Below are 8580 nucleotides of genomic sequence, written 5' to 3' on the forward strand. Positions count from 1 at the left end.
CTGATGACCTTAGCAGTTAAGTCCCATAAGATTTCAGACCCATTTGAACATTTTTCTGAATGCGCTATTTGTCTGTGCCAGCTAATGATAAGAGCCCTGATCTTTCAAAGCTGTTTTTGTGACCTAGATGTCGTGGAACTGCTGTTAGAACGCGCTTAGAGTTTGAAAAACAACGAACTGAAGTATCTGCGGAGTATCTTTGTTTACATGGTGTAACAAAAACCATGTTACAAGGCGTGAACATTGGCAGATGGGTACCATGTGGGCATATTTTCTTAATTAACGCATGTTAGAAAATTATTCGTTTGCACGCTAGTCTCTGAAATGTGGTGGACTTAGGCAATGAGGTACACACAAGCTAAGCACAGAGTAAAGGTACTCAATATGACCGCCACTAACGTCGACAAATTTTGTGGACCTCCTGAAGATCACTGGACCTGTGTGTATAGTGTTGTTGTTGTTGTTGTGATCTTCAGTCCTGAGACTGGTTTGATGCAGCTCTCCATGCTACTCTATCCTGTGCAAGCTTCTTCATCTCCCAGTACCTACTGCAACCTACATCGTTCTGAATCTGCTAAGTGTATTCATCTCTTGGTCTCCCCCTACGATTTTTACCCTCCACGATGCCCTCCAATACTAAATTGGTGATCCCTTGATGCCTCAGAACATGTCCTACCAACCGGTCCCTTCTTCTGGTCAAGTTGTGCCACAAACTCCTCTTCACCCCAATCCTATTCAGTAGCTCCTCATTAGTTATGTGATCTACCCATCTAATCTTCAGCATTCTTCTGTAGCACCACATTTCGAAAGCTTCTATTCTCTTCTTGTCCACACTATTTACCGTCCATGTTTCACTCCCATACATGGCTACACTCCATACAAATACTTTCAGAAATGACTTTCTGACACTTAAATCTATACTCGATTTTAACAAATTTCTCTTCTTCAGAAACGTTTTCCTTGCCATTGCCAGTCTACATTTTATATCCTCTCTACTTCGACCATCATCGGTTATTTTGCTCCCCAAATAGCAAAACTCCTTTATTACTTTAAGTGACTCATTTCCTAATCTAATACCCTCAACATCACCCGACTTAATTCGACTACATTCCATTATCCTCGTTTTGCTTTTGTTGATGTTCATCTTATATCCTCCCTTCAAGACACCATCCATTCAGTTCAACTGCTCTTCCAAGTCCTTTGCTGTCTCTGACAGAATTACAATGTCATCGGCGAACCTCAAAGTTTTTATTTCTTCTCCATGGATTTTAATACCTACTCCGAATTTTTCTTTTGTTTCCTTTACTGCTTGCTCAATATACAGATTGAATAACATCGGGGAGAGGCTACAACCCTGTCTTACTCCCTTCCCAACCGCTGCTTCCCTTTCATGTCCCTTGACTCTTATAACTGCCATCTGGTTTCTGTACAAATTGTAAATAGCTTTTCGCTCCCTGTATTTTACCCCCGCCACCTTTAGAATTTGAAAGAGAGTATTCCAGTCAACATTGTCAAAAGCTTTCTCTAAGTCTACAAATGCTACAAACGTAGGTTTGCCTTTCCTTAATCTTTCTTCTAAGGTAAGTGGTAAGGTCAGTATTGCCTCACGTGTTCCAGTATTTCTACGGAATCCAAACTGATCTTCCCCGAGGCCGGGTCCTACTAGTTTTTCCATTCGTCTGTAAAGAATTCGTGTTAGTATTTTGCAGCTGTGGCTTATTAAACTGATTGTCAGGTAATTTTCACATCTGTCAACACCTGCTTTCTATGGGATTGGAATTATTATATTCTTCTTGAAGTCTGAGGGTATTTCACCTGTTTCATACATCTTCCTCACCAGATGGTAGAGTTTTGTCAGGACTGGCTCTCCCAAGGCCGTCAGTAGTTCCAATGGAATGTTGTCTACTCCGGGGGCCTTGTTTCGACTCAGGTCTTTCAGTGCTCTGTCAAACTCTTCACGCAGTATCGTATCTCCCATTTCATCTTCATCTACATCCTCTTCCATTTCCATAATATTGTCCTCAAGTACATCGCCCTTATATAGACCCTCTATATACTCCTTCCACCTTTCTGCTTTCCCTTCTTTGCTTAGAACTGGGTTTCCATCTGAGCTCTTGATGTTCATACAAGTGGTTCCCTTATCTCCAAAGGTCTCTTCAATTTTCCTGTAGCCACTGTCTATCTTACCCCTAGTGAGAAAAGCCTCTACATCCTTACATTTGTCCTCTAGCCATCCCTGCTTGGCCATTTTGCACTTCCTATCGATCTCATTTTTGAGACGTTTGTATTCCTTTTAGCCTGCCACATTTACTGCATTTTTATATTTTCTCCTTTCATCAATTAAATTCAATATTTCTTCTGTTACCCAAGGATTTCTACTAGCCCTCGTCTTTTTACCTATTTGATCCTCTGCTGCCTTCACTACTTCATCCTTCAAAGCTGCCCATTCCTCTTCTACTGTATTTCTTTCCCCCATTCCTGTCAATTGTTCCCTTATGCTCTCCCTGAAACTCTGTACAACCTCTGGTTCTTTCAGTTTATCCAGTCCCATCTCCTTAAATTCCCACCTTTTGGCAGTTTCTTCAGTTTTAATCTACAGGTCATAACCAATAGATTGTGGTCGGAGTCCACATCTGCCCCTGGAAATGTCTTACAATTTAAAACCTGGTTCCTAAATCTCTGTCTTACCATTATATGATCTATCTGATACCTTTTAGTATCTCCAGGGTTCTTCCATGTATACAACCTTCTATCATGATTCTTAAACCAAGTGTTAGCTATGATTAAGTTGTGCTCTGTGCAAAATTCTACCAGGCGGCTTCCTCTTTCATTTCTTAGCCCCAATCCATATTCACCTACTACGTTTCCTTCTCTCCCTTTTCCTACACTCGAATTCCAGTCACCCATGACTATTAAATTTTCGTCTCCCTTCACTATCTGAATAATTTCTTTTATTTCATCATACATTTCTTCAATTTCTTCGTCATCTGCAGAGCTAGTTGGCATATAAACTTGTACTACTGTAGCAGGTGTGGGCTTCGTATCTATCTTGGCCACAATAATGCGTTCACTGTGCTGTTTGTAGTAGCTTACCCGCATTCCTATTTTCCTATTCATTATTAAACCTACTCCTGCATTACCCCTATTTGACTTTGTGTTGATAACCCTGTAGTCACCTGACCAGAAGTCTTGTTCCTCCTGCCAGCGAACTTCACTAATTCCCACTATATCTAACTTTAAGCTATCCATTTCCCTTTTTAAATTTTCTAACCTACCTGCCCGATTAAGGGATCTGACATTCCACGCTCCAATCCGTAGAACGCCCGGTTTTTTTTTCTCGTGATAACGACATCCTCTTGAGTAGTCCCCGCCCGGAGATCCGAATGGGGGACTATTTTACCTCCGGAATATATTACGCAAGAGGACGCCATCATCATTTAATCATACAGTAAAGCTGCATTCCCTCGGGAAAAATTACGGCCGTAGTTTCCCCTTGCTTTCAGCCGTTCGCAGTACCAGCACAGCAAGGCCGTTTTGGTTATTGTTACAAGGCCAGATCAGTCCATCATCCAGACTGTTGCCCTTGCAACTACTGAAAAGGCTGCTGCCCCTCTTCAGGAACCACACGTTTGTCTGGCCTCTCAACAGATACCCCTCCGTTGTCGTTGTACCTACGGTACGGCTATCTGTATCGCTGAGGCACGCAACCCTCCCCACCAACGGGAAGGTCCATGGTTCATGGGGGGGTGTATAGTGTATTGTGTATAAAATCGGGGACCTACATACGACAAAGAGGCTTCGTCCCGCCGCAGCCCTCGGTGGTTCACAACCCCACAACAGGCTACACAGCAGTCCACCCGCCCCACTGCCGCCCCACACCGAACCCGGGGTTCTTGTGCGTTTTCGGTGGGAAGTGTTTGAACAGCCACCATACAGCCCGGACTTGGCTCCCTCTGTTTTTCATCTGTGCTCATTTGAACCACTGGCTATGAAGACAACATTTTGGCACAGACAACGAGCTACAATCCGGCGTAGAAAATTGTCAGAAAAGGCGGAAGTTTGCCTTCTACGACGAGGGTATTGGAAGCTTGGTACAATGCTACGACAGATACCTAAATCGGCGGAGCGACTATGTAGAGGTGTAGCTGGAAGGTGAAGCTAACTTCTGTAAATAAAACAGTTTTGGTTTTCACTGTGATTTCGCGACAACTCGTTTCCTAATTTTCTAATAGCCCTCGCATTTTTGGAGTTAGCCGCAGCGTGAAGAAGCGTAATATATTTAACCTGTGAAACTTATGCTTGTACACGTGATTCACGGAACAATAAAACTATTACTACTACTACTATTAGAGTTTAGAGATGAGTAAATCAGAGTGCAGACCGGTCTACTAGCATCGTCTGATAATGAGTAATTTTGTAGTTTATGAAATGCAGCTTTCAGATTTTCTGATGAACACCTGCATGTGTGTGTCACGAACAGGAAAAGATGCCATATCGAGAACGTCAAAGCGCTTTTTATAAATAAACACTGAATAAAATGGTTTAATTCCAGGAACTCGGTCTGAGAAAAGACCGTACATCTGTAAGGCCAAGGCGCCTGTCAATTAGCTATGCTTGGTATCAGTTACAAACAACTTCCCCTTAAGAAGAATTCGTCATGTAAGCAAAAGAAAAGAGTATGGTGGATCATCTCAAATGTATACCTACTTGCAGCATTATTTCCTTTTAGGTTTACGAAGTGTTCCGGCAGTGTTTCAAACACTGACAAATAATTAGATGAAACCATGGAAATATCAAAATACTGATATTGTTACACCAAGTGCAGAATATCCAGGAATTCGACCTCGGCTTCGGAATATTTCTTCGCTGGAAACACGAGTTTCTTGAATGGCGACGACATCGATATTGTTGTCCAGCAAAAATTTTGACAGGTAGTCACACTTTGCCCTGCTAATGCTTTCGATATTCAGCTGAAGGAGTCTGATAGTTGGTCCAATGTTTCTTGTTAATGAGCTCTGAAAAGAACTGTTTCTGCTATTTAGTTGATATGTCATTGCCAGGAGATCCTATGGATAGTCTGGCTGCCTGTAATCACTGTTGCTCAATTAGCACCACCCAGGAGGCACGTGTAGGGTATTTTAAGGTTAAACCTACGGACGTAGGTTTTCCCTGAACTACGCAGATGTACTGCCCTTATGAGAGAATTCCAAAAGATCTCCAGGAATTCTAACTTTCCCGTGCATAGCGACCTGCCACTTTTAAATCGCAAGAGACTGATATCACGTCATCCAACTCTGTGCGATGCTGCTGACATGGTTGCTAAGAATTTCAAACCTCTTGAAGAATGGAAAGGTCGGTGGGAAGCAGTGACAGATGTGCACCTGCGTAACATCTTCTCAGGTGCTAAACTTCCAAGTGGATTCGACTTACCACGCAAGACCTGGTCTACACGCAGCAGAATCCGTACCGGCCATGGTCGATGCAGGGATGCTCTCTTTAAGTGGAAGAAGCTGCCTGATCCAGCCTGTGACTGCGGGGCTCCATACCAGACTGTTCACCACATTGTCAATGAATGCAGGATTCGAGCCTATCACGGCGCCAAAGAGGACTTCCTGCTAGCAACTCCAGATGCAGTGCGCTGGATTGAAGGACTGGATATTCAGTTGTAAAGACAAACTTAAGTTTCTTGTGTGTCAATATGTACATATGTATATGTAATCTCATGATATGTCTGTATTAGCCATACGCTAAATAAATAAATAACTGGTATTGTCTGCTGTTTCTTTTTGTGTGTTTCAAATTTCCTTTTCATTTTACGTCTTGACCGTAAGTAACTGTTCTGTTTTTTGAGCAGACAATAAACTGCCACTCAAGCTCATTCCTCTTCCCAAACCTTTTTTTTTGTGGTTAATGATTTTTAATGTTTTAATTTTGGGATAGCTATAGCGTTTCAACATTGCTCCCATTTCCAAGCTACAGCCATGATCTGATTCACTCAAGAAATACATAATTATGAGCTGCACATTTTAATTTTCCTCTTCTGAGAAAGTTGAGTTTTGGACACACAACACCTGTCAGCCAATCAGCCCATTTGAGACGGCTGTTGGCAGTCGGCTGTCGATTGAGTATCCACACTAAATTTCTCGTCTCTGTAAAGTTCGATCTAAAGCTTGACTTACCGAGATGTGAATACACTATGTGATCAAAAGTATCTGGACACCCCCAAAAACATATGTTTTTCCTATTAAGTGCATTTTGCTGCCACCTACTACCAGGTACTCAATATCAGCGATCTCAGTAGTCATTAGACATAGTGAGTGAGAGAGCAGAATAGGGAATTCCGTGGCACTCACGGACTTCGAACGTGGTCAGGTGATTGGGTGTCACTTGTGCCGTACGTCTGTATGCGAGATTTCCACACTCCTAAACATAACTAGGTCCACTGTTTCGCGTGTGATAGTCAAGTGCAAACGTGAAGTGACACGTAGAGCACAAAAGCGTACAGGCTGACCTCGTCTGTTGACTGACACAGACTGCCGACAGTGGAAGAGGGTCGTAATGTGTAATAGGCAGACATCTATCCAGAATATCACACAGGAATTCCCAACTGCATCAGGATCCACTGCACGTACTGTGACAGTTAGGCGGGAGGTGAGAAAACTTGGATTTCGTGATCGAGAGGCTGGTTATAACCGACATATCACGTTGGTAAAAGGTAAACGACGCCTCGCCTGGTGTAAGGAGCGTAAACATTGGACGATTGAACAATGGAAAAACGTTGTGTGGAGTGAGTGAAGAATCACGGCACGCAATACGACGACCCGATGGCGGGGTGTAGGTATGGCGAATGCCCGATGAAGGTCATCTGCCAGCGTGTGTAGTGCCAACAGTAAAATTCGTAGGCGGTGGTGGTATCGTGTGGTCGTGTTTATCATGGAGGGGGCTTGCACCACTTGTTGTTTTGGGTGGCACTATTACAGCACAGGCCTACACTGATGTTTTAAACACCCTCTTGTTTCCCACTGTTGAAGAGCAATTCGGGGATGGCGACTGCATCTTTCAACAAGATAGAGCAACTTTTCATAGTGCACGGCCTGTGGCGGAGTGGTTACACGACAGTAAGATTCATTTAATGTATATATGACAGTAGTATCAGTTCCCGAAAGAACACATACCGTGGATGACCATTCAGCTTTGCTAGAAATGATATGATAATTAAATAGACACACTAGCTGCAAACAGGCATTGATATACTTCACTGGGGACATGTTGAAAATGTGTGCCCCGACCGGGACTCGAACCAGGGATCTCCTGCTTACATGGCAGACGCTCGGTCGGGGCACACATTTTCAACATGTCCCCAGTGAAGTATATCAACTCCTGTGTGCAGCTAGGGTGTCTATTTAATTATCATTTCATTTCTAGCAAAGCTGCATGGTCATCCACGGTATGTGTTCTTTCGGGAACAGATACTACCGTCATATATAGTTAAAATATGGCTTCCCGGCCATTGGCCTTTTGTGTGAACGCACACGCTATGCCCGAACTCGTACGGGACTTGGTAGATTAATCTGCCACGAGTAATGAGTATGATGGGCAAATATCTATTAGGCACACTACGAATGTAGTGGTGTGGACATGTTGGGAATGTGGATCTCACGGGGAGCGTGCAAGGGATAAGTCCCTGCAGACGCACAATCGTCTGTGCCCTCGGTGGCTCAGATGGATAGAGCGTCTGCCATGTAAGCAGGAGATCCCGGGTTCGAGTCCCGGTCGGGGCACACCTTTTCAACATGTCCCGAACGAAGTATATCAATGCCATTTTGCAGCTAGGGTGTCTATTTAATTATCATTTTATTTCTAGCAAAGCTGCATGGTCATCCACGGTATGTGTTCTTTCGGGAACAGATACTACCGTCATATATAGTTAAAATATGGCTTCCCGGCCATTGGCCTTTTGTGTGAACGCACACGCTATGCCCGAACTCGTACGGGACTTGGTAGATTAATCTGCCACGAGTAATGAGTATGATGGGCAAATATCTATTAGGCGCACTACGAATGTAGTGTTGTGGACATGTTGGGAATGTGGATCTCACGGGGAGCGTGCAAGGGATAAGTCTCTGCAGACGCACTATCCTCTGTGCCCTCGGTGGCTCAGATGAATAGAGCATCTGCCATGTAAGCAGGAGATCCCGGGTTCGAGTCCCGGTCGGGGCACACATTTTCAACATGTCCCCAGTGAAGTATATCAACGCATGTTTGCAGCTAGTGTGTCTATTTAATTATCATTTCAATTCATTTAATGTACTGGCCTGCACAGAGCCTGAATCCTATGGAACACCCTTGGGATGCTTTGGAACGCCGACTTCGTGCCATGCCTCACCGACCGTCATCGCTACCTCTTCTCAGTGAGCGCTCCGTCAGGAATGGGCTGCCATTCCCCAAGAAACCTTCCAGCACATGGTTGAATGTATGCCTGCGAGAGTGGAAGCTGTCATCAAGGCTATGCGTGGGCCAACACAAAATTGAATTTGAGCATTACCGATGGAGGGCGTCATGAACTTGTAAGTCATTTTA

At 43.9% G+C, this 8580-nt stretch overlaps 1 non-coding gene across 1 annotated transcript; it reads left to right on the forward strand.

The window, feature by feature from the left end:
- Positions 1-7706: 7706 nt before the first annotated feature.
- Positions 7707-7781, forward strand: Trnat-ugu (transfer RNA threonine (anticodon UGU)). Its single transcript has one exon. It is a non-coding gene; the product is annotated as a tRNA-Thr (tRNA).
- Positions 7782-8580: the final 799 nt, after the last annotated feature.

This window comes from Schistocerca nitens, chromosome 7 (assembly GCF_023898315.1).
Source record: "Schistocerca nitens isolate TAMUIC-IGC-003100 chromosome 7, iqSchNite1.1, whole genome shotgun sequence".
Lineage (NCBI taxonomy): Eukaryota > Metazoa > Arthropoda > Insecta > Orthoptera > Acrididae > Schistocerca > Schistocerca nitens.